Source organism: Bos grunniens, chromosome 20 (assembly GCF_055505025.1).
Source record: "Bos grunniens cultivar Pamir isolate PY7600 chromosome 20, Bosgru_T2T1.0, whole genome shotgun sequence".
In the NCBI taxonomy this organism is placed as follows: Eukaryota; Metazoa; Chordata; class Mammalia; order Artiodactyla; family Bovidae; genus Bos; species Bos grunniens.
Window position 1 is genome coordinate 29,684,282 of NC_141184.1, and position 25,876 is coordinate 29,710,157.

The 25,876-nt window shown below is 43.9% G+C and overlaps 1 long non-coding RNA gene across 1 annotated transcript in view; it reads right to left on the reverse strand.

Annotated features, from left to right (window-relative positions):
- Positions 1-15,147, reverse strand: part of LOC147350180 (uncharacterized) — a 29,628-nt gene extending 14,481 nt beyond the window's left edge. Inside the window, exon 1 of the long non-coding RNA XR_015149243.1 lies at positions 14,907-15,147. This is a non-coding gene — a long non-coding RNA (uncharacterized LOC147350180). The remainder of the gene's footprint in view (positions 1-14,906) is intronic.
- Between the last annotated feature and the right edge of the window lie 10,729 nt (positions 15,148-25,876).

The window sequence follows — 25,876 nt, forward strand, 5'->3', positions numbered from 1 at the left end:
TACTTATACTTATAGTGTTCTAACTTCTCTAAAGAACCTGTTTTTAGAGGGTTTAAAGCATCTTGTGCCTCTCACGGTTGGGAGGCTGTGAGCAATCACATGTGGCCGGACGAGCCTGTCAGGCAGGCTAGAGAACCTTCAGAGGAGTTTGTAGGTTAAAACACTCTTGTCACACCCAAGAGTTTTTATTGACTGGAGCTCTAGGTTAACTCCTTCTCCGAAAGAGGTGGTGGGGGACAGCCCCCCGTAAAGTCAGAGGTGTAGGTAAGAGCACAAAGTAGTAAAGTAGGCAGGCTCTGGTAATGGGGGTAGATGCTCGAGGAGTTCCACGGGGACTCCTGAGGCTTGATCCCGCCTTTGCGTATGTCGAGCCTCCTTCCTCATGACCTTTGTCATGGGTGGAGTACCTCACTCTGGCCCCCAACAGTTGAGTGAAGATTTTTTTGGTGAAAATTATGTAGATGCTTTCTCTGATTGTCCAAGTGACATATTTACTAATGTCTCAGAAGATGATAGTTCTTCAGATAGTTCTTCAGAATATAGTTCTGATTCAGACGATGTGAATATTAGACCCACAAAAAGACAAAAAAACCTGGGACTTCCCTGGTGGTCCAGTGGTTAGGATGCTGTGCTTCCAATGCAGGGATGCAGGGGACATGGATTCGATCCCTGGTTGGGGAAGTAATATCCCACAGGTCTTGCTGTGCAGGGTTTCCAAAAATAAATAAATAAATAGACAAAAAAATCTGAGTGATTGATTCTAATGAGAGTGAAAATTAAACTCGAAGGGCTGGAGAATGCTCTACAAAAGAGTGGATTGGAGACATCTCACAAGAAATTAGAAGACTTTGCAGGTCTGTCAAGTATGTAGGTCTTCCCGGATGGTGCTAGTGGTAAAGAACCCACCTGCCGATGCAGGGAACTAGAGACAGGGTTGGATCCTGGGTCCAGAAGATTCCCCTGGAGAAGGGCATGAATCCACTCTAGTATTCTTGCCTAGAGAGTCCCATGGAGAGAGGAGCCGGAAGGGCTATGGTCCATAAGGTTGCAAAGAGTCAGACACAACTGAAGTGACTTAGCACACCACACAAGTATAACTATAGAATGCAGTAACCCACAAAGTGTTAGTGAAATAGCACAATTAAGTTTTGGCCAGCCAAAATAAAAATCGCTGGCCACAGTTAGTTTCTGAAAGAATCCCCCAGTCAATAATAAGTTAAGAACTCTGCTGAGAACCTGCCCTTTTCTTTCCACCCCTACTACATTCCCTTTACTTCTGACTCATCTTTCACCTGATACATAAGACAGTCTTATAATTTATACCTCTCCTTCCAAATATCTTTTTGAAATTCATTATTCATGATCCTTTAACTTTTTTCTAAAGAGAAAATCTACTTGCATCATTCACCTGTTCATAAACTTCCATTACTTGGAGGATAGCCCATTGATCAAGGTTATGTCTGCTCCACTCAACCTCCCATATTCATCATCCTGCCTCAGGCACAAGGAAGGTTTAGTCATCCCTTACGTGGCTCCCGTATTCTAAAATGGCCTTTCTCTTAGCTTTGCAGGTTAAAAATGATCCTCCACCTTTAAGGCCCAGCGTGACTGCCACTTCCCTCCTGAATACCACTTTATACCTTCATCTCAACACCCATCATAAGTGGTTTTATGAGGAGCTGCCTTCCCCCCTACAGTGTAGATTCCACACAGACTGCTCATGGATGTTTTCCTCCCCACAGAGCAATGCCTTTCCCATAGCAAGTGCTGAGTAAGTATTTGTTGACCTGAACCACACCCAAGCACCTACAGAATAAACTCCATACTTGTCACACGGGCATTTAAGATCTTCCATGATCATGCTCCTTACAGCACTTTCTCCACCATGACAAGGTTGTCCTCAAGAAAACTTACACAAGGATGACTTTTGTGCCAGCAAATTGACCGTCTAGGGTCTGGTAGTCAGCTCTCAGAAACCAAAAGCGTGTCTTTCTCATTAGCCAGAATCATGATGCAGAAAACCAGAATGCCAGTTTTTTATCTTATGGCAAGAAATTCTTATTATGGAGATTGTGCATGCTTCGTCATTCAGTCATGTCCAGCTCTTTGAGACCTTGTGGGCTGTAGCCCTCCAGGCACCACTGTTCATGGATTTCCAGGCAAGAATACTGAGTGGTTTGCCATTTCCTACTCCAGGGGATCTTCCTGATGCAGGGATCAAACCCACATCTCCTGAGTCACCTGCATTGGTAGGCAGATTCTTTACCACTGAGCCACCTGGAAAGACTAGAATACCTAAAATGTCTACAATCAGTAATTACCTCTCTGCAGGCAAATCTAAAAGGAATGTTAAGTTACAATCAAAAGACTGATTGGTGAGTCAGAAAGAGAAGAAGAATCAGATTAGTTGAATATTTAATAAGATCATTGGTCCATTTATTTATTCATCTAACTGAATATCTACTCAAGCCCTTTGATGCTGGCATTTCCCCATGCTATATTCTTACCTATGAAGCCAAAAGACTATAAATCATTTGGGTAAAACTCCCTTCTTCTTGACAAGAGTTTTATGGGGATGGCCAAATATCAGTTTCTAGGTTTTAAAGACTGACTACCCTCCTTTTTCTGATGGTTTTATGTGTGTTAATTTTACATATTGTATCTGGTTGCAGTGTAATCCCCTAGGTCAGTAATACCGCTAATATTTAAGGTGATTCGGCATAGCTGAACTCTGGCCCATTATGTATTGACAGTCTTCTCTCCTCCGTGTCCTTGGGAGAGTACATTGCGCAGCCTCCTTGCTGTCCTTCAGGCATCTTCCACTTGCCCCCTTTACAGAGGGGCCAGCCCTGGCCTGCCTGCCGTATTTTTCCTGATAACACAGCTCACTCAACGGAAAGCTGCCTCTTACTACTGCTGACCCTGGTACAGTCTTCCTATCTGACACACCCATCCCCTGACCTCTTCCTCTCCAAAGCCTGCCCTCTCCTTCAAGATTCAAATCGGATTCCAGTTTCTCCTTGTCCTCTCCTCCAATCTGAACGCTCCCTGATTAGAACTCTCATTCATTCTGGATACCACTTATTGGTCACTTTACCCTGTGCTACTTGAGTTTTTACTTAACCTTCTGTTGAGGGAATATGATGCATCATCGACTAAATTGTAAACTCCTTGAAAACAAGACTTTTGCTTATAATGTGACAGTTCAGATAACTATAATGCGTTTACAGAGACAGGGAACACTTTCCTCAATACCGCTCTCTCCAGGACCTTCTGTCATCATGATATTGCATCCTCTAGTACTCTCCTCCTTGTCAATTCTCCCCTCTGGCCTTGATGTTCCTCTCACTTACTATGGACCTTTCTGCTGTAGTCCAGGCTTAAACCCTACTGGCTCCATCCTCGCATCCTGTTCCCCATCTCTGCCTTTCTCTCATCCCCTAACCTTTCCTGCTGCCTTGGCAGAGCCTATGGACTTCCCACCCATCTCGCTCCTTCCTCAAACTAGCTCCAGAGGCACACCCTGGCCTCCAGACTAGGAACCTTAACTCCAAGCTTCTTATCCTCCAACCCATCTGTGCCTCTACTCAAAATAAAACTGCACGTTCTTGCTGAGTGTGCTGCTCTTAGAGCACCTATCCCCTACTCTCCATCCCCAACCCCAGCTGGTGGGTCAGCAGAGGATATGTGGAAGCATAGTTATGATGGCCCCTCCTAAGTAGCAAGTTACTTGCTACAAGTTACTGACTACTACTACAAGTAGTCATTCCATCAGAACAGGGTGTTCTGCTCCATTCCCTTGCATTTGCAGAAGACTTTGTGTTGTGCCACCCACACAATCAGCACCTTGGCCAGCACCAAAGGAGTCTGGCTTCACACTGTAGCAAAATGGATTCTTCCCAGGCCAAGGCCATGGGGTTAAGACCAAGGATGACCAGGTCAACAGATATGGGTTCTAGGACTGAACAGAGTCATGGTGACCACCAGACACTCTCCACCATGCAAGGAAAAGGAAGGATCTGGGCAGTATTGATTCTCACATGTGTGTTCATGGTAGGAGCTGGAGACTGGGCATGACTAGGTCTGAAAGCCTGCCTCTTCTGCTGACTGGCAGCAGCATTCAAGATTGTGAACAAGCAGAGGATAGAGAACTCAAATTTGGGAAAGTGGCGGCTCTCTGCTGCTGCTGCTAAGTCGCTTCAGTCGTGTCTGACTCTGTGTGACCCCATAGATGGCAGCCCACCAGGCTCCCCCATCCCTGGGATTTTCCAGGCAAGAATACCGGAGTGGGTTGCCATTTCCTTCTCCAATGCATGAAAGTGAAAGTGAAGTCGCTCAGTTGTGTCCGACTCTTAGCGACACCATGGACTGCAGCCTACCAGGCTCCTCCGTCCATGGGATTCTCCAGGCAAGAGTACTGGAGTGGGGTGTCATGGCAGCTCTCTAGGTCCCATCATAGAAGACAAGAAACAAAGTAGGAGGCTGTCCCCTTCAGCCTTACCCAGGAAGCACTCTCAGCCAAGTCTACCCTCTAAAGAGCTCTACTCTGAGAACCCAGATGTGGCTGAACCAATAGGAATCGATAGGAAATGAACTGGGCCAGTCCCTTGGAGTGTAACTGGTGTACTTCCTGGTCTTTTCTTTGGCAAAACTGAGACTGAAAAAGTGTAAGAGTCTGAGACAACAGCCAGAAAGAGAAATGCCCTTTGGAGGGGTTGTTCTCCCATAGGTAAAGAGCTGCTTTGGCAGCCTCTGTAAATTTCAGCAGGCCCGGTGGGGCCCCTACTGTACTCTTTCATGGTGGTTTACCCTCTACCCCTCCTCCCCACTAGTCAGATAGATATCAGAGAGGACATGACATCCACCAAACATGAGACTCCAGAATGAGGGGAGTTGGCAGACAATGGGGTCCCCAGTGGTGTCCCTCAGATGCAACACTGATATTCTCCACCACAATGGTATTCGTGGTTTTAAAATGGCCTGTTTTTCCATTAAAAAAAAAAAGGTATTAACAACTTGCTTGGAGTCACACAGCTAGTAAGAAGCAAAGCCAGGACTTGAATTTGCTTTGTCAGACACATAACCACTACATAGAAGTTAACTAAGTAAAGGTCAAAAATATTTTTTCTATTATTTTAAACATAGTTTAACAAAAATCTTTCAGAAATGGAGTGTTCATTTCCATAGATTCAAAAATAGAGAAAAGGAAACATTTCTGCTCCCTAGTCACTGAACAAAAACAGAGACTGTCATGGTACGATCCCGATTTAACTCACACATCTTCAAAAGAATTCCCCTAGGCCTTGCCTATGGGTGAAACAAGAGGAGAAGACAGAGGAATCCTACTCAACCTGCACTGCTTTCTTTACATGACTTTGTTCCCCCCTCATCCCCCAAACATATGCAAATGCACATTTCGGGGCTTGTCTCTGTGTACAACTGGTCCCCCACCCCCAGTACACCCTGGGAGCAGCCTGCACTACCCTTGGGCAGTGTCTCTGTGCTGCCGGCTTCTGTGTACAAGTTTCCTTGTGCAGGCTCCTCCTTGCATGAACATACCTTTCCAGGAGTGGCATGTGTGTCTGGAGCTTCCAGTCTTGTTGCCTGGTGGTTCCTCCTTGATGGAAACCGTAATGCCGGTGGTTTTTCTCTAAGTCGTGCGTAAAAAAACCGCATTGAGCTCCTGTGACCCAGATTTTGTGAGAAGCCAGAGGTTTACTCTCTGTTACGTCCTGTGGAAAGTGGTTGCTGTCAAATCAATGTTTTTCTTCTTTTTTTTTTCCTTCCATTTTTCTCTTATTTTTGGTCCACTTTTGGTGCAAACCTGCTTTCCTTCATATGGTAAAATCTACTTCCTACTAGAGTATTATTTAACTGTGAGTTCACCGATATATTTTATGGTCAATTTTAGCACATTATTTAATGCTCTGGAAGAGCATTTTAGCCAGTTCTTCTTGATTCAGAATTGTTATCATGAATATACAGTATTTGATTCTTCTTTTAAAAATAGGGGTATAGTTGTTTGACAATATTGTGTTAGTTTCTGCTGTATGATGAAGTGAATCAGCTCTATGTATACATAGACATATGTATATATATACTTACGTCTATAGGGGGTATAAGTATACGCTCTCCCTCTTGAATCTCCCTCTACCCACCCACATCCCACCCATCTAGGGTTATCACAGAGCACTGAGCTGAGCTCCCTGTGCTATAGAGCAGGTTCCTGCTAGCTATCTATTTTACAGATGGTAGCGTATGTATGTCAATCCCAATCTCCCGATTCATCCCACCCCCCATCTCCCCACGTCCACACGTCTGCCCTCTACGTCTGCTTCTCTATTCCTGCCCTGCAAATAGGTTCATCTGTACCATTTTTCTAGATTCCACATACATACACTAATAGATGAAATTCATTTTTCTCTTTCTGACTTACCTCACTCTGTATGACAGTCTCTAGGTCCATCCATGTCTCCGCAAATGAAGCAATTTCATTCCTTTTGTTGGCTGAGCAATATCCCATTGTGCATATGTACATCTTATTTATCCATTCATCTGTCAATGGACATTTAGGTTGCTTACAGTATTTGACTTTTATATAAAGTATGATTCCATGTCTAGAATTTTCTTTATTATTATTATTATGGCTCTAGACTTAACGTTTCACTGGCTCTGACCACATCTGTAGCTCCCATTGAGACATCCTCTTTCTCTTCCTGGCTTGCCGCACTGCTTCTCATCTGAAGAGAAGGAGAAACCAGAGCCAGGTACTCGTTAAGAAGCTTGGTCCAGGAGAGCCGGTAAATCTGAGAAGAACCAGGGAAGTGAATACATGGCTTTGTTTGAGTCACAGTTTCACATGTGAGGCTTTTTAAGACTTCCTTCTGAGTCAGGGCTTTACTTTGGAGAGTTGAAGATGTTAGGCAGATAAGTGGGCTATCTTATTCCTTTGGTGACCCCAGAGCATCCCAAAGGACAAAGGTGATCTTTTGTTGATTGACAACAGACTGGATTCCATCATCAACCTGAGGCTAAAGCCTCACATTTGTAGTTGTGCTCATGGTATCTTGGCTGAGCAAAAGTGTGTAAAGCAAAAAGACAGAGATACAATGTGCGACCATTACAGCTTTTTTCCCCAAGCTAAATTCTGGCCAACAGAGTGGTTAATATCTTATTTGTGAGGTTCAGATACTTCTGGACTTACTAATGTGGCATCCCAATTATTTGGGTAATGTAGGGCCTGGGGAATGTCCCCTCACATTTCTTTTTGTCTTGTTACCTTGTTTTTTAAAATTTTTTTAAATTATAGGGTAATTTCTTAACAATATTGTGAAGGTTTTTGCCATACATCTACATGAATCAGTACTAGGCATACATGTCCCCTCCCCCTGGAACGTCCCTCCCACCTTCCTCCCCCTCCCACCCCTCTAGGTTGTCACAGAGCAGTGGCTTTGGGTTCCCTGTGTCATACAGTGAACTCCCACTGGCCATCTAGTTCACATATGGTAATGGATATGTTCCAATGCTATTCTCTCATATCACCCCACCCTCTCCTTCCCTCACTGTGTCCAAAATGTCTGTGTCTCCTTTGCAGCCCTGCAAGTAGAATCATCAGTACTATCTTTCTAGACTCCATATATATGCATTCCAGTTCCAGTCCAGCCACTCAGTCGTGTCCGACTCTTTGAGACCCCATGAATTGCAGCACACCAGGCCTCCCTGTCCATCACTAACTCCCAGATTCACTCAAACTCATGTGTATCTAGTCAGTGATGTAATCCAGCCATCTCATCCTCTGTCATCCCCTTCTCCTCTTGCCCCCAATCCCTCCCAGCATCAGGGTCTTTTCCAATGAGTCAACTCTTCACATGAGGTAGCCAAAGTACTTGAGTTTCAGCTTCAGCATCAGTCCTTCCAATGAACACCCAGGACTGATCTCCTTTAGGATGGACTGGTTGGATCTCCTTGCAGTCCAGGGGACTCTCAAGAGTCTTCTCCAACACCACACTTCAAAAGCATCAATTCTTCAGTACTCAGCTTTCTTCACAGTCCAACTCTCACATCCATACATGACTACTGGAAAAACCATAGCCTTGACTAGACGAACCTTTCTTGGCAAAGTAATGTCTCTGCTTTTGAATATGCTATCTAGGTTAGTCATAACTTTCCTTCCAAGGAGTGAGTGTCTTTTAATTTCATGGCTGCAATCACCATCTGCAGTGATTTGGAGCCCAGAAAAATAAAGTCTGACACTGTTTCCCCATCTATTTCCCATGAAGTGATGGGACCAGATGCCATGATTTTAGTTTTATGAATGTTGAGCTTTAAGCCAACTTTTTCACTCTCCTCTTTCACTTTTATCAAGAGGGTCTTTAGTTCCTCTTCACTTTCTGCCATAAGGGTGGTGTCATCTGCATATGTGAGGTTATTGATATTTCTCCCAGCAATCTTGATTACAGCTTGTGCTTCTTCCAGCCCAGCGTGTCTCATGATGTACTCTGAATATACGTTAAATAAGCAGGGTGACAATATACCGCCTTGACGTACTCCTTTTCCTATCTGACGTACTCCTTTTCCTATTTGGAACCAGTCTTTTGTTCCATGTCCAGTTCTGACTGTTGCTTCCTGACCTGCATACAGGTTTCTCAAGAGGCAGGTCAGGTGCCATCTCTTTCAGAATTTTCCACAGTTTATTGTGATCCACACAGTCAAAGGCTTTGGCATAGTCAATAAAGCAGAAATAGATGTTTTTCTGGAACTCTCTTGCTTTTTCGATGATCCAGTGGATGTTCGCAATTTGATCTCTGTTTCCTCTGCCTTTTCTAAAACCAGCTTGAACATCTGGTAGTTCACAGTTCATGTATTGCTGAAGCCTGGCTTGGAGAATTTTGAGCATTACTTTACTAGCATGTGAGATGAATATAATTGTGTGGTAGTTTGAGCATTCTTTGGCATTGCCTTTCTTTGGGATTGGAATGAAAACTGCCCTTTTCCAGTCCTGTGGCCACTGCTGAGTTTTCCAAATTTGCTGGCATATTGAGTACAGCACTTTCACAGCATTTCAGGATTTGAAATAGCTCAACTGGAATTCCATCACCTCTACTAGCTTTGTTCATAGTGATGCTTTCTAAGGCCCACTTGACTTCACATTCCAGGATGTCTGGCTCTAGGTGAGTGATCACACCATCGTGATTATCTGGGTCGTGAAGATCTTTTTTATACAGTTCTTCTGTGTATTCTTGCCATCTCTTCTTAATATCTTCTGCTTCTGTTAGGTCCATACCATTTCTGTCCTTTATCGAGCCCATCTTTGCATGAAATGTTCCCTTGGTATCTCTAATTTTCTTGAAGAGATCTCTAGTCTTTCCCATTCTGTTGTTTTCCTCTATTTCTTTGCATTGATCGCTGAGAAAGGCTTTCTTATCTCTCCTTGCTATTCTTTGGAACTCTGCATTCAGATGTTTATATCTTTCCTTTTCTCCTTTGCTTTTCTTTTCTTTTCTCTTTTTTTTCTCTTTTTTCTCCTTTTCTCTTCTTTTCATAGATATTTTAAGGCCTCCTCAGACAGCCATTTTGCTTTTTTGCATTTCTTTTTCTTGCGTATGGTCTTGTACCCTGTTTCCTGTGCAATGTCACGAACCTCCGTCCGTAGTTCATCAGGCAGTCTATCTATCAGATCTAGTCCCTTAAATCTATTTCTCACTTACACTGTATAATCATAAGGGATTTGATTTAGGTCATACCCGAATGGTCTAGTGGTTTTCCCTACTTACTTCAACTTAAGTCTGAATTTGGCAATAAGGTGTTCATGATCTGAGGCACAGTCAGCTCCCAGTCTTGTTTTTGCTGTCTGTATAGAGCTTCTCCATCTTTGGCTGCAAAGAATATAATCAATCTGATTTCTGATGGTGTTGACCATCTGGTGATGTCCATATGTAGAGTCTTCTCTTGTGTTGTTGGAAGAGGGTGTTTGCTATGACCAGTGCGTTCTCTTGGCAAAACACTATTAGCCTTTGCCCTGCTTCATTCTGTACTCCAAGGCCAAATTTGCCTGTTACTCCAGGTGTTTCTTGACTTCCTACATTTATCTTTCTCTTTCTGACTTACTTCACTCTGTATAATACACTCTAGATTCATCCACCTCATTAGAACTGACTCAAATGTGTTCCTTTATATAACTGAGTAATATTCCTTTGTGTTTATGTACCACAACTTCCTAATCCATTCATCTGTCGATGGACATTTAGACTGCTTCCATGCCCTAGCTATTGTAAATAGTGCTGCAATGAACACTGGGGTTCAGGGTATATGCCCAGTAGTGGGATTGCTGGGTTGTATGGTAGCTTTATTCCTAGCTTTTTAAGAACTCTCCATACAGTTCTCCCTATTGACTATATTAATTTGCATTCCCAGTGTAAGAATGTAACTTTCTTACAATGTAAGAGGGTTCCCTTTTCTTCACACCCTCTCCAGCGTTTATTGTTTGTAGACTTTTTGATGATGCCATTCTGTTGGTAACCTCTTTTTTTTTTTAATTTATTTTACTTATTTATTTGGCTGCACCAGGTTTAACTGCAGCATGTGGGATCGAGTTCCCCGACCAGGGATTGAACCTGGGCCCCTGCATAGGGAGTCTTGGCTACTGGATCACTAGGGAAGTCCCTGTCGTGGTCACCTTTTAACTCTTGTCTTTCTTCCTTGGTCCTGTCTGTGAACGCTTGTCTTTCCAACTAGAGGCAGGGGCCCTGTCCTAAACCCTGCAACACCAGCTCTAAAGCACCATGATTAAAGTTGAATAGTCCTCAAAGCCAGGGATTTATGGTTCAAATTCTCCCAAATTACATTCAATAATAAGCAAACCCTTCTGATCCAGAGGACCTCCAGTTAATTAATTACAGGACCCAACTAAAATCATTTTTGGCAGATGTCATCCAAAACCTAATTGATTCATATCCAATTATCTCATAAAACAGGTACAGTTACTTAGAAACTAAAACAAGTACATCTTTCAGTTAATGCATCCTGGCAGTCTCATCAGAACACTGCTTTGATCAAAACTATGCTATCTGTGGGCACATTATCCAGGTTTTATACAGTCATTGAGGGGAACTAGTAACAAGCGCTTGAATACTTTACAGGCCCCAAACTTCTTTTCATGCTCTACAGTGTAAAATTTTCAGGACTTAATTAATCATTTTCTGAAGTACCAGAAAAGACCCCAAACTATTTCTGAATGCAATTCTAGTTTTCTGCATCTGGCCTCCGTGCAGTGGTAGGATGGCTGTCAATCCAAGTAGATAGCATATTTTTCCTACTCACATTTCATAAAATAGTATCAAATTTCCATGTTTATTTTTTATTTCCAAAGGACCCTACTCCATCCCTGATTGACATATTGCTTGCCTTTAATATAAGACAGTGCCGAAAAATACAATGCCGAACTGTCAACTGTCCAGTTCTTATAAAAACCTCAGGTTGAGATTGTTGGACAGTCATTTGAAATATATGACATATATACGACCCAACTCCACACAAAGTCTATCCTTCGATCAAAGTTGACATCAGAAGGTGCAGAACTGAAACAAGTGGCCTTGGCCTCTGCAGAATTGTCTTTCCTGAGCTGTACTTCAGGAGTCATGCCCTTGAATTTGATCTGGAGACACTAGAGGAAAAGTCTTATAAGACTACATGCCACATGTGCTGTAGGAATATGACTTGAAGACATTTACTCTCAGTCAGAGCCCCTTTTATGAACCTACTGTGAAATGCATTTTAGAATCCAAGCTAACATAATCTATAGCCACCCGAGGAGAGATAAACCTTGTTAAAAGCACGAGTGTCACTTACTCTGGGCTGCAATAATGGGTAGGTTCCTCCAGTCTGGATATCAATATGATGGTGCCTGGAGAAGCCCCTTAATTCAGGACCTTATGGATCCGTTAAAAACTCCAGTGGGAACTATATACTTTATACTCTCTTGTAAACTTGAACCTTGCTTATTTACAATGACAGGGGTTTCCAGACCATGATGTTGTGGTATCAGCTCCCAGACCTGAATGAAAGGATTGGCTGTTTGGGACTTTGAGAATCATTTTGTTTTCCTTCTCTTGCCTTTCTCCATTCCTGCTCTACCCTGTTCTTGCCCCACCCACCTCTGAGTTGGAATCTTCTTTCTTGTTTCAGAGCATTTTCTGTGACAGTCTGTTGTGCCCTTACTCATGTTTACGTCACAAGAGCCTTTGGCAATTGTGGGCTGACACCTCTGCAAGTGCCCCACGCCAAGTTCATTTCCCAGCCCAAGCAAACTTTCTTTCTATCCTCAATACCTCCACGAAATCTGATACAGCTTGTCTAGCACCAAGGCAACGAGAGGGTTTATGTCTGCTTCTATGTCCTTGGAAAAGTAATTTTCTGTTGAATTGCACATTGAGCAGAAAGTTAGAGCACCAAGACAATCTCTGTCCAACTCTTCTAAGAAGCAGCTTCCCCAGCTGCTGCAGCCCAGAAAAACACTGAAGACTTTTACTGCTAGCTGTGGTGGGAGAAACAGGGCTGCGGTACCTTTGGACTTGAATTTGGAGCCTGGCTTTGTCTCCTATTCATAGGAAGTGTGTGATCCCCGGCAAGCTAGGTAATCTCTCTGAGGCAGCTTTATTTACAAATAGTACTTACCTTGGGAAAATTGTATGAAGCCTTGCAAACTTTTGCTTCTCTTGAAGAAAGGACAGGGGAGGGGGAGGTGGGGACAGGAGAGAGCAAGATAGATCTGTACATATTTTTTTCAATGAGAATGAAAATCTACATCTCCCTTTTTTTCCCTTGGACTCTGAGAAACCTTAAAAGATAAATTGGATATTCAATTTGAACAGTGAAGTAGATAAAATCTTCTGACCTATAATTTCGAATGTTTATTTCTCCTGGATCTTTTTGTTCCCACTTTCACCTATTTCTGGGTCCTCCTTTAAAAATCATATTTATGGTTCATTATTTCATGTGGATTTTTTTATTCATGTGGGTTTTGAGCTCTGCTTGAGATTTGAAGAATGTCTCAAATCTTTTATGGAATGAGATGTGGCTACACATAAATAAGCATATATTGCTTGTTCAGAGACGCTGTGAACATTTTTGTGGCTGTCTGTAATAATACACTGGAGAAAGCCATCTCGCACCCTGTCTTTCGTACTCTTCCCAGTGACCTTATGAAATAGATATTATTAACTCCCATTTCTGAGAGGAGCAGCTTGGGCTCCAGGAGTGTCTTTCCTCAAATTATTTAACCTCTCCCAAGGGTCAGAATTTCACAGGCAACCCAAGCCTTTTGGACCCCAGGCTAATGCTCTTTCTTTCACCATAAAGCTGCATCTCCAGAGAATTATTAGCTGTTTCAGATTTACTGTTGGGCTTAATAAATAATACCCATGGCAATAGCCCAGGCTAAGTTCTGGGCGTTTTATACGCACTATCTCACTTAGCACTTCCCACAGGCCAACCACGTAGCCACTGTGTTAGCCTCTCTTATAAACCATGAACTACATGAAGGTGGGGGCTTCCCAGGTGGCTCAGTCAATAAAGAATCTGTCTGCAATGCAGTGGAGACTGCCTGCAAAGCAAGAGACCCGGGTTCGATCCCTGGGTTAGGAAGATCCCCTGGCAAAGGAAATGGCAACCCATTCCAGTTGGATGATCCCATGAACAGAGAACCCTGGTGGGCCACAGTCCATAGGGCCACAAATAGTCAGACACAACTTAGCTACTAAACCACCACCACATGAAGGCAGGCTTCCCAAGGTGAAGGTCAGTAAGGGGAGGGCTTGGGATTTGAACCCAGGTTCGTGCAACTTGAGAGTTCTTGCTCTTAACTACTACCCTCCAAGAGCACCAGCTCTGTCACTGAGCGACAGTTCCTGGGAGCCGTGTTCAAAGGACTCTGGGCTTGTGTGATGTCGCTGTGCAGCTGTGATAGAAGCAGACAGCAGCAGCAGGCTGGCCCTGCTCCCCTGACCTCTCCCTGGAAGGAAGCTGGCTCTAGGCAGGCTGCGGATGGCTGGGCCACTAACCCACTGCCGCCCATCAAAGTCCCAGGCCTCTGTGATCTCATTCGGGTCTGTGAGGGCCACTATCACTTCCTTTAAGTCCTAATTCACACTCTCCTTAAGGGTCAACCTGTGAGCTGTGATTTTCTTAGCATTCTCTTTGCTGCCTGCTCTAAGATCTTCACATATATGATAATAACAAAATACGCATTCCAGGTACTGGCCCTTAGAAGTATCCGGGGACTGTTTTTGGAAGTATAATTATTACCTTGATGTCTCTTCTTTTTATCTTTGGGATTTATTCAGCTTTTGGAGGCTTTTACCTTAAGATATGCTTTTGGGTTACAATAAACAAGGCTAAATATTTCTGGAAATATTCAAAGAGGGAGTTCTTTTTCATCTTTTTAGGTGTACCAATTCTTTTCATGTGAGTAGGATTATTTTCTCTGTGGGCGGTTGCCCCTCTTGACCAAAGCTCCAGGTTTGCCTTTTTTGCTCTATCCCCAGCTCCTAGCCACACCTGAGGTCCAACCTCCATCCACCAGGGCATAACTGATTGCAGACAGCTGCACAATTACTTGAAGCCCTGGTTGTGTTTAGGTTCTTTCCAGTCATAAAAGGGTTATAATACCACCCCTTCTACCTCTTGGGGGGGGTTAAGAAGATCTAATGAGATACTGTATGTTAAAGTGCTTTGAAAACCATATGCTGCCATAAAAATGTGAGATCACCACCATGGTCCCTGGTGCGGACTTCTGTTAAAGGGCACGTGCTTAATGGATCGGCCAGCATTAATTACCAAAGCACTTGGGCCTGCAGCCTAATTATCTGAAAGAAGAGTTGAAAATTCTACAACTCTGTCATTTTGCCTACCTGTTATGAATCACAGGCATTGATTTGGGAACAGACGCTTTGATGACCAGCATTTTTATCCAGATCATAACAATCAAGTCTGCAGTGACTATGAGAAGAACAGGGCGATGTGAGTGCTGCTTCCGTTACAGCGACACGTTTCACTCTTCCTGGAACGGGGGTTGGCAAATTACAGCCAATGGGCCAAATGCAGCCCACACCTGTTATTTAGACACCCCACATGCTAAGAATGGCTTCCACCCTGTTAAATAATTGAAAAAAGATCAAAAGAAGAATCATATTTTGTGGCATGTGAAAATTATATGGAATTCAAATTTCAGTGTCTATAATGCTTTGACTTTTTTTTACCGGTAAAATCTGTGAAAATGTGTTTTCTCTCCCATTCTATAAATACCTACATAATATTCTCAATTTCGCCTGTCTGCCAGCAAAGTCTCAAATATGTACTATCTGGGCCTTTACACAGAAAGCTTGTTGACCTCTGTCTGGAAGCATTCATTCCGCACTCGCGTCCAAGGCACTCAGAGGTTCTCAGCAATCTGAGTGCTGCCATGCCACCCAGGGACTTAATTTGTGCAGAGATTCTATGGGAGAGATGTTCTATATACAGAAAAGGCTGAGGCTTATGCACCAAAAGGGCAGAAGGATCTGTCTGGGCCTCAGTCAGGATGGGAATGACCCAAACAGAAGAGAGATGTATCGACATAAAGCTAACAGTGGAAGGAAGCAGCTCCCCAGTCCCCTTGGTGATGTGATGTGACCCAGATATGACAAGACCCTGCGTTTGGTCCCAGTTCTCTCCCCACTCGACTCAACACTGTTTATTCCATTGCTGTCTTCCTTTCATTACTGAGCAATAGGTGTTTTACTAAGGCTCTCTTGGGAGACACCGAAGGAGGGAGTTTGCAAGGCTGAACGCACAGCACTTAGTGTCCCCTAACCTCCCCTGGGCTTTTCTCCCTGCCTCATTGTCTGCTGAACATGCCCCAGCTGTCTGTTCAGCAGCCCATCCTCCTCTCCCACCACCTGAGTTGCTCCCAGCCCCTAAGAACCTGCCGGCCCCACCAGTCTCTGCCTCTCGCCTTCTCTCTGGGCCTTTGACTCCCACTAGCTACCCCCACTCCCAAGTCTGGGCCAGCCCTGCATCTCCACACTCACCAGTTAACTCTGCCTTGAGGTTTGCCAGCAAGTTCCCTCCTTACTGGGGGAGGAGGCAAATAGCAACTTATGAGCTTTCCCGATCCACAGAACACTGCAGAGTGCGGCCGTGCCATGAGCGCCTCCGTCGGCGGTCTGGAAGTATTGGCCAGGGGCGCCATCTTGGCGGATTATACACGGGAGGGCAGCGACGTGGCTGAGGTCAACGGAACCGGGCCCGCAGCAGAGATGGAGATCAAAGCCTGAGGAATATTTTCCCCGCGCCTGCCAACACCCGGTGCGTGGAGTTGAGACCTGGAGAAACTGGAAAGGCCAGCTCAGAAGTGACTGGAACTGTGCCAGCCTCGACAAAAACATCTGGAACCGCCTGTGGTTCTGGGGGCTGTCTGCCCACCAGTGTCCAGTCACGTCAGGCTTTATCTAGTCGGCAGTTCACACGCACTCGGTGTGATGTGCGATGTTGCAATGTCAATTAAGCTACTTCACATAGCTTAGCTGATGAGGGATGGACCCAGGAGAACTGAAGAAGGGGAGGACAGTGCACAAACCGCCCAAGCTCCACGCAATTAATGACCTGGGTACATTCACTGACCAGCCCTTTGATTAAGGAGGGGTGCAATCCTGGGAGATCTGGGAAGACAGTTGAGCCACCTGTGAGACCAAGGACAGAATGTCACAGAGGACTTCAGGACAAGGGCCCTTTCCTGGGAATGTGCTGTTGTGAGAAAATGAAAGCTTATTTTGCCACCAACTCCTGGAAGCAGAAATGAAGTCTCAGGGAGTAAAATAACCCTGATTAGCATGGCACTACAGAGAAGCCTCCAGGGTCTGATTTCACAGCCCCTCTGGACTCTCTCTTCAGGCAGTTAAGCACTCACAAGAAAATCCCTTCTCTTTATGTGGCTTCTTCAGCCGCATCATTTTGTGAAACAATTTTTGAAAGACGAAACACAATAAACCCCCACGCTTGTGTTTCTCTTATCTGTGATGCTTCTTGAAATTTTCAACTAATCTTTAATATGCTTAATTTCTGCCCCCCCCAAACCTCAACCATTAAAAAAAAAAAAAAAAAGGTGGGGGGTGGAAAGCTGACGTCCCTTGTGTTACTCAGCAAGTGTGTGATTTGTAAGATTCTAAAAATCCTTCCAGCCCTGCTTATTTTGACAAAACTACTTAACACCTCAAGCAATGAACTACGGGGCATAAAAGTATAATCTGCAGAGAAAACCTTAATCCTCCATAGTAACCTATTTGAATCTCCTCAAACACATTTCGGTGTGTAGGCCTAGAGAATTAAGTCAATTGTTTGATCTGAGAAGAAAGGCAATTAGGGCACTCTCTTGATCTTTCTGGTTGAATTCTAGTCAGGGGCAGCCACTGTTCTCAACAGCTCCATTTGAGACCCCTATTATTATAATAATAGAGGTGAGCATTAGAATTGCTACATTTAAGGGTCTTGCTGCATTTTCATTATGAGTTGTTTTATCTGAGAGTTTCCAGTGGTGATGGGCTAATATTCAGCATACAAATATTAAGCTGGGCTTTTTGGGTTTTTGTCTTTAAACTTCATTTAAAGCTTTTTCTTTAGTCGGACACATATTTCAGCAGAAATGAAAGAAAACTTTCAGAAGCAGCTATGGGAAGGCCGGACAGATGTGTTCATTCATGGCTGGGTTGTGGACAGAGATCTGATGGGGTCTTCAAAGGGACGTCTCTGGGGCCACTAACAATGCAAGACAGAGATGGAGAAGCCAGTTGGGGTAGTCATGAGGGCAAATGGGAGTTCCACCCTTATTTGCTTACAGCAGTTTCTGAATTTCCACATAGGAGCAACAATGTAATTAGAGGTGCCAACTGCAGCTGTGCTTCGATATACAGTTGTGTGTGTGTGTGTTGGTCACGTCCGATTCTTTCCGACCCCATAGACTGTAGCCCACCAGGCTCTTCTGTCCATGGAATTCTCCAGGCAAGAATACTGGAGCAGGTTGCCATTCCCTTCTCCAGGGTATCTTCCTGACCCAGGGATAGAACCCAGGTCTCCTGTGTTGCAGACAGATTCTTTACCATCTGAACCACCAAAGAAGCCCTAGATATGGTTATATGGGACTAAATAAAGATCTTCAGTATTTGTCCATAGCAAGGGAGCTGCTGCTGGAGATGATGGGATCAGGTGACTAAAGCCTGTCCCAAGACACCCATTGGTGGCATCACTGATGACCAAGCCTTTCCTCAGGTTTCTGTGGCTTATCTCATCACCTAGAACAAAGCTCCTAGAGCTATTCTTTGTGCACTGATGTGAACTCCAGGCCTCAGAGAGGTCTGAGGGCAGCAGGTTCAGGAAGACGAAGGAGGTCAAGCTCCCCTGCTTCCTGCCAGATCCCACTGGGCTCAGGCTCTCCTCCTCCAGCCCCGAGCTCCCAGCCAAGTCCAGGGGCAGGAGGGCCAGAGTGGCTGCAGATGCTGTGCTCTTCAATGGCACATTCTCTTCACCTCAGACTCAGAGGTCCTGCAGGAGGGTGGCTCAGAGGAAGCTGGAGTTCTGCTCTAGAGTAGTTGAGGCTTGTGAAAGCATGGCAAGGAGAAGTCTGGCTATTTTTATTCAGCCCCCAGTGACAGCAAGCCCACAGAGAGCCCATGGTTCAAAGGTGGATTAGTGATGGTCCAGTCTGCCAAGACCTTGTGGTCTAACAGGCAAAGACGGGTGAGTCAAGAGATGGTAACAACAGTGTGACAAATGTGGCTCAGGCAGGGAGCCCAAGGATATACACTTAACCTACATTTAAGGTCCAAGGGAAGGTCTGCTAGACATTGTTTCTGAGCTGAGGCTCAGAAGATGAGTAAGGAGGTGGCCTGTTTGGGAAGGGGAGAGAAAGGAGCAGGTGTCTATGTATCTGCAATTTGTTCTCTGAGGCTGGAGTGCAGTGTGAGGGGGCGGGGCCAATAGGAGAAGCTGATGTCTGGGTGGGAGAGGATTGAATGCCAAGATAAGAAATTTGGGCTTTATCCTACAGGGAAAGAGGAACCCATGACATATTTTTAAACAGGATAGTAACACGAAATGATTAACCATTTAGAAAGACAAAGGGAAGTGTTCACTTTCCAATACTGCAAAACAAATGACCACAAACTCAGTTGCCTAAAACACCATCCCTCACTTAGCCAAGGTGCACATGAATTAATCATCATGGTCATCTAGTCCCCCAAAGAATTAGAGAACAGGCACTGCTGAATTGATTATTTCAGGGATGAGGGGAAAACCCTGAAATACACATGTGCCATAGAATTTAAACCTAAGCCTAAACTCGAGCCTGCAGATATAATAGAGAGAATAAAGGATAAATGTGAATGACACCATGAGAAAGCAATGTATCACATGCAGAATGTGAGAAATTCCATGGAACAAGGGGACTGGAGGAAAGTTCCAGATTAAATATCAGCTCAGTTGTGTCTGACTCTTTGCAACCCAATCACCTGCAGCACGCCAGGCTTCCCTGTCCAACACCAGTTCCCGGAGCTTGCTCAAACTCACGTCCATTGAGTTGGTGATGCCATCCAACCATCTCGTCCTCTTTTGTCCCCTTCTCCTCCTGCCTTCAGTCTTGCTTAGCATCAGGGTCTTTTCCAATAAGTTACCTCTTCACATCAGGTGGTCAAAGTATTGGAGTTTCAGCTTCAGCATCAGTTCTCAGTACTGAGAATAAGACCCAGATTCCCCCACAGCCAATCCCTTCCATCAGGAAGCTTTCACAAGGCTCTTATCCTTATTCATCAGAGGGCAGACAGAATGAAAACTACAATCACAGAAAACTAATCAAACTGATGATATGGACCACAGCCTTGTCTAACTCAATGAAACTATGAGCCATGCCATGTAAGGCCACCCAAGATGGACAGGTCATGGTGGAGAGTTCTGACAAAACCTGGTCCACTGGAGAAGGGAATGGCAAACCTCTTCAGTATTCTTCCCTTAAGAACCCCATGAACAGTGTGAAAAAGCCAAAAGATATGACAATGAAAGATGAATTCCCCAGGTTGGTAGGTGCCCAATATGCTACTGGAGGAGAGGGGAGAAATAACTCCAGAAAGATTAAATATAAGAGACATAAAAATGAAGGCAACACATGGGTCCTGTTTGAATCATCACTTGGACACACCAGCTATACGTTTGAGTATGGGCTGGTTATTAGAAGTTATTCAGGAGTTCTTGATCGTTTTTAGGTATCATAATGACACTGTGATTAAAAATGAAATATGTTTGATCTGAGAAAAGATATTTTGTCATGGGGAGTATGGGATGGTGGAGTCAATAGCTGGGTGGATTTGATGCTGTCAAAATCAAACTAAAGGTGGGTGTCCTCGGACCCACCCTCCCTCTCTCTGATTCCCTACATAACGCCTTATGTGCATGCGTATACAAGCTTCCCCTTCTCAACAGTGAGATTCCTGAGAACAAGGATGCTGCTTTCAGGATTATAGTGGGTGCTACAAATACCAATAAATCTTAGAATGAGCGTTCTCCAAACCCCTAACCCAAATTTAAGAATTTACTTCATTTTGTGACTATTATATTTTATCATTTCTTTCCATATAAAGGAATATTTCTGAACCATATATAAGCATGTTACAATTAAATCAGGAGTGTGACAGCATTGGTTCAATATAGTATCAGTAACCGGTGGGGGATGGAATTGCAGTTGAGCTATTTCAAATCCTAAAAGATGATTCTGTGGAAGTGCTGCTCAACAGTGGCCACAGGACTAGAAAAGTTCTGTTTTCATTCCAATCCCAAAGAAAAGCAATGCCAAAGAATGCTCAAACTACCACACAATTGTACTCATCTCACATGCTAGCAAAGTAATGCTCAAAATTCTCCAAGCCAGGCTTCAACAGTATGTGAACTGTGAACTTCCAGATGTTCAAGCTGTATTTAGAAAAGTCAGAGGAACCAGAGATCAAATTGCCAACACCCGTTGGATCACTGAAAAAGCAAGAGAGTTCCAGAAAAACATCTACCTCTGCTTTATTGACTACGCCAAAGCCTTTGACTGTGTGGATCACAACTAACTGTGGAAAATTCTACAAGAGATGGGAATACCAGACCACCTGACCTGCCTCCTGAGAAATCTGTATGCAGGTCAAGAAGCAACAATTAGAATTGGACATGGGACAACAGACTGGTTCCAAATCAGGAAAGGAGTACATCAAGGCTGTATATTGTCACCCTGCTTATTTAACTTATATGTAGAGTACATCATGAGAAATGCTGGGCTGGATGAAGCACAAGCTGGAATCAAGATTGCCAGGAGAAATGTAAATAACCTCAGATATGCAGATGACACCAACCTTATGGCAGAAAGTGAAGAACTAAAGAGCCTCTTGATGAAAGTGAAAAAAGAGAGTGAAAAAGTTGGCTTAAACTCAACATTCAGAAAACGAAGATCATGGCATCTGGTCCCATCACTTCATGGGAAATAGACGGGAAATAATAGAAACAGTGAGAGATTTTATTTTCTTGGGCTCCAAAATCACTGCAGATGGTGACTGCAGCCATGAAATCAAAAGATGCTTGCTCGCTGGAAGAAAAGCTATGACCAACCTAGACAGCATATTAAAAAGCAGAGACATCACTTTGCCAACAAAGGTCCAGCTAGTCAAAGTTATTGTTTTTCCAGCAGTCATGTATGGATGTGAGAGTTGGATTATAAAGAAAACTGAGTGCCAAAGAATTGATGCTTTTGAACTGTGGTGTTGGAGAAGACTCTTTAGAGTCCCTCGGACTGCAAGGAGATCCAACTAGTCCATTCTAAAGGAGATCAGTCCTGGGTTTTCATTGGAAGGACTGTTGCTAAAGCTGAAACTCCAATACTTTGGCCACCTGATGGGAAGAACTGACTCATCGGAAAAGACTCTGATGCTGAGCAAGATTGAAGGCAGGAGGAGAAGGGGACAACAGAGGAGAAGACAGTTGGATGGCATCACCGACTCTATGGACATGAGTTTGAGTAAGCTCCAAGAGTTGGTGATGGACAGGGAAGCCTGGCATGCTGCAGTCCTCCGGGTTGCAGAGTCAGACACGAGTGAGCGACTGAAGTGACTGACTGACTGAACAGATGGGTAAACTTTAAAAAAAAATATGGTTGGGCTGGCAAATATTAAGAGTTTTCCATGGGCTGCCTCAGACAGTCTTGTGTTAGTGAAGGTACCACAAGTGGCTATAACAAATAAATCCCCAAATAGTGGTTTAACACATAGTTTGTTTCTCACTTTAGAGAAGTCCAAGCAGGATTCTCCTATCCTTGGAGGGGAGGTGGGAGTTCCCTGGTGCCATTCATGTTCTTACTGAGGGTGCTTTTCAAGGTCACCCTCCCTGGATGTCAGCATCCAGCCAGCGAACGTGAGTAAGGGGATGGAGAGATGGCAAACATATTTCTGGCGCCACAGTCCAGAAGTTCTTCACATTCAACCAGTGGGACTCTGTCACTTGGCCTCACTTGAACAAAGGTGGAACATGGTCCCCAGTTGGGCATGCTCTTCCTGACCATTTTACAAGAATAAACATGTTTTGTGGCCAATTAAGTGTCTCTTCCACAGGTTGTTCTCTTAAATGTCCTGATATTTATACAAAAGAAATTATAATGCCTTATTATGCTTTATTTCATCCTTTATAAAATAAATAATGAGGATCTAGGGAAGATTTGAGGACCAGAAGTTAGAGGGAATGGGATTCCCAGGTGGCGCTAGTGGTAAAGAATCCGTCTGCCAGTTCAGGAGATTTAGAAGATGCAGGTTTGATCCCTGAGTCAGGAAGATACCCTGGAGGAGGATGTGGCAACCCACTCCAATATTCTTGCCTGGAGAATCCCATGGACAGAGGAGCCTGGTGGGCTACAGTCTATGGGGCTGCAAAGAGTCAGACATGACTGAGCGACTAACATTCACAGCTATGAAGAACATACCTGCAGGACTTTAGTGTGTTGTTACTCCCTGTTCAGAACAAGTAATTCATAAAGAGTCCTCTTTACTTTGTACAAGTTGATCAGAGGGAAATTTCAAAAAGACTTCACAAACAAGTATGATGACAGAAATAATTCTGAAATAGTCATTTGGTTTAAGACAGCTCATCTAAAGCTGAAATAGTTCAGATGGCAGCCTTTGTAGATGTACAAATACCACTGAGGTTTGTGTTGTTGTTCAGTTGCTCAGTCGTTTTGGAGTCTGTGATCCCATGGACTGCAGCACACCAGCTTCCCTGTCCATCACCAACTCCCGGAGCTTGCTCAAACTCATGTCCATTGAGTCAGTGATGCCATCCAATCATCGCATCCTCTGTCATCCCCTCCTCTTCCCGCCTTCAATCTTTCCCAGCATCAGTGTCTTTTTCAATGAGTCCGTTCTTCACATCAGGTGGCCAAAGTATTGGAGTTTCAGGTTCAGCATCAGTCCTTCCAATGAATATTCAGGACTGATTTCCTTTAGGATTGACTGGTTGGATCTCCTTGCAGTCCAAGGGACTTTCAAGAGTCTTCTCCAACACCGCAGTTCAAAAGCATCAATTCTTCAGCACTCAGCCTTCTTTATGGTCCAGCTCTCACATTCATACATGATTACTGGAAAAATTATAGCTTTGACTATATGGACATTTGTTGGCAAAGTAACGTCTTTTCTTTTTAATATGCTGTCTAGGTTGGTCATAGCTTTTCTTCCAAGGAGACTCGTGAGTCCATTTCTAATCTTGAGCTCAGTTATCTATGTTTGGCTATAAAACCATGTATGCACCTGTTTATTCATCAGCTTCACAGAGACATCCCACAGGCTCTCAAGTTCAGTAAAGCCAACTCAACTCAAGACCCAATTCTGCTTTAGTTTGGATATAGACAGTACAAAAATTATCCTGGTGTTCTTTGCTTCATTTCTCCTTTCTGGTTCTGAGTTAGGGATGATTTTGTCCGCCGGGTACACTTGGTTATGTCTGCAGACATTTTTGGATGTCAGAAGTGGGCAAAGAAATGCTGCTGACATCTAATGAGGAAAGGCTAGGGATGTGGTTAAACATGCTAAAATGCAGAGGACAATCCCCATCTAGCCCAGAACGTCTCTGGCGCTGAGGCTGAGATGCCATGCCCTACTCCATGGCCTGTAGGTCCTAGCTCCCATGTATCTTTCAAATCAGTTCTATCCCAGCAGCTCCATCTCAATGCCTCAGCGCAGGCCTTCACCACATCTCTTGTGGAATACAGTAGGATCCAAACACACTTTCTTCCCGCCCAGTCCTGTTGCTTCCTTGGAAGGAAATGTCCTTCTGTTTCTCACAACTCCCTCTCAACTTCGTGGTTCAGTTAACTCCTCAAGTATTAACTCCTCTCAGATGCCTTCCCTTTCTGGCCTACTCTGCCCCTTCTTCTCCAGTCCAAGAGGCCCTCTGTAGGTAGCTGCACCATCACACCATCATTGTCTGACTAGAACCTAAATGACTTAGAGAAGGAAGTTTAATAATCAGCCTCCATAAATAATAACACAGCACAGTTGAATTAATGCGTGATGTGCATTCTCACTGGTGCTTCTCATGATCACAACTAGAAGGTGAGGAGACTGCATTGGATTGGATCAAAGGCAACGTGGAACCTGTGGCCACAGTGGCCTGCTGAGTTGGTCTGTGTGGCTACTGAGAGTTTGGCCACCGGCCTCATTACTGCTCAGGAGAGCCACCGAAGCTAACCTGCCCTGATGTGCCTTTGATGTGTTCCACTGCAAGAGCTTTTCTACTGTGTTATGGACTTCACTTCTTCAGGCTTCAAGAGCCATCAATATGGAGAGAAAACCTGAAAAAGGTCAGAAAACTAGAGAGGAAAAGTGCAGGTACAATGGGAAGTCCTGAGCAGCATGCTGGCTTTGGCATTACTTTGATGCCCATGCAAGACTAGTCAAAATGCTTGTTTAAAAAAGTTCAAATACTTTCCCTTGCTTTTTTGCTCCAACATTTTCAAGGCTACTGATGAATTCAGCGTTCTTTCCCTCCTAGTCCTCCTGTGGCAGAGAGGAGCCTCGGGACAACTTTTTCTTATAGGCACCATCTTATATTTTTACGATTAACAAGTTAACAAATTCTAGAGAGGTCCTCTCTCACTCCTCTCTCATGTGTGTGTGCACACACGTGTGTGGATGTGTTTATGTGTGTATGTGACAGTAGTTTGACAGCAACAAATTATCCACAACCTACATATTTTTTCAATAGATTAGCCAATAAATGTATAACCTGGCACCCAATATCCACATTAATACGCAGCCATGAATATAAATGTGGATTCAACACTGAGAGATGAGTTATTAGTTAATAAAAAAGGAAGGATATGGAAATCACATACAGGGTATTCTATTGTGAAGGTGCACTTGAGCACATGTGCATACATGTGTGTATCATAGATGATCTGACAATATGAAAACCTCTGGGTGACAGATTCATACATGACTTATTTTTTCAGCTTATGATTTCTACTTTTCCACAATATTTCCAAAGTAACCTTTGTTTCTTTCTCCTGCTACTAAAAGAAACACATAACACTTTCTCCAAATTGTCAATGAATGTGTAACATTTCATAGTTACATATTAACACAAGAGAAGACTCTACACATGGACATCACCAGATGGTCAACACCGAAATCAGACTGATTATACTCTTTGCAGCCAAAGATGGAGAAGCTCTGTATAGTCATATACAGTTTTTGCTGTATAGTCAGCAAAAACAAGATCGGGAGCTGACTGTGGCTCAGACCACGAACTCCTTATTGCCAAATTCAGACTTAAACTGAAGAAA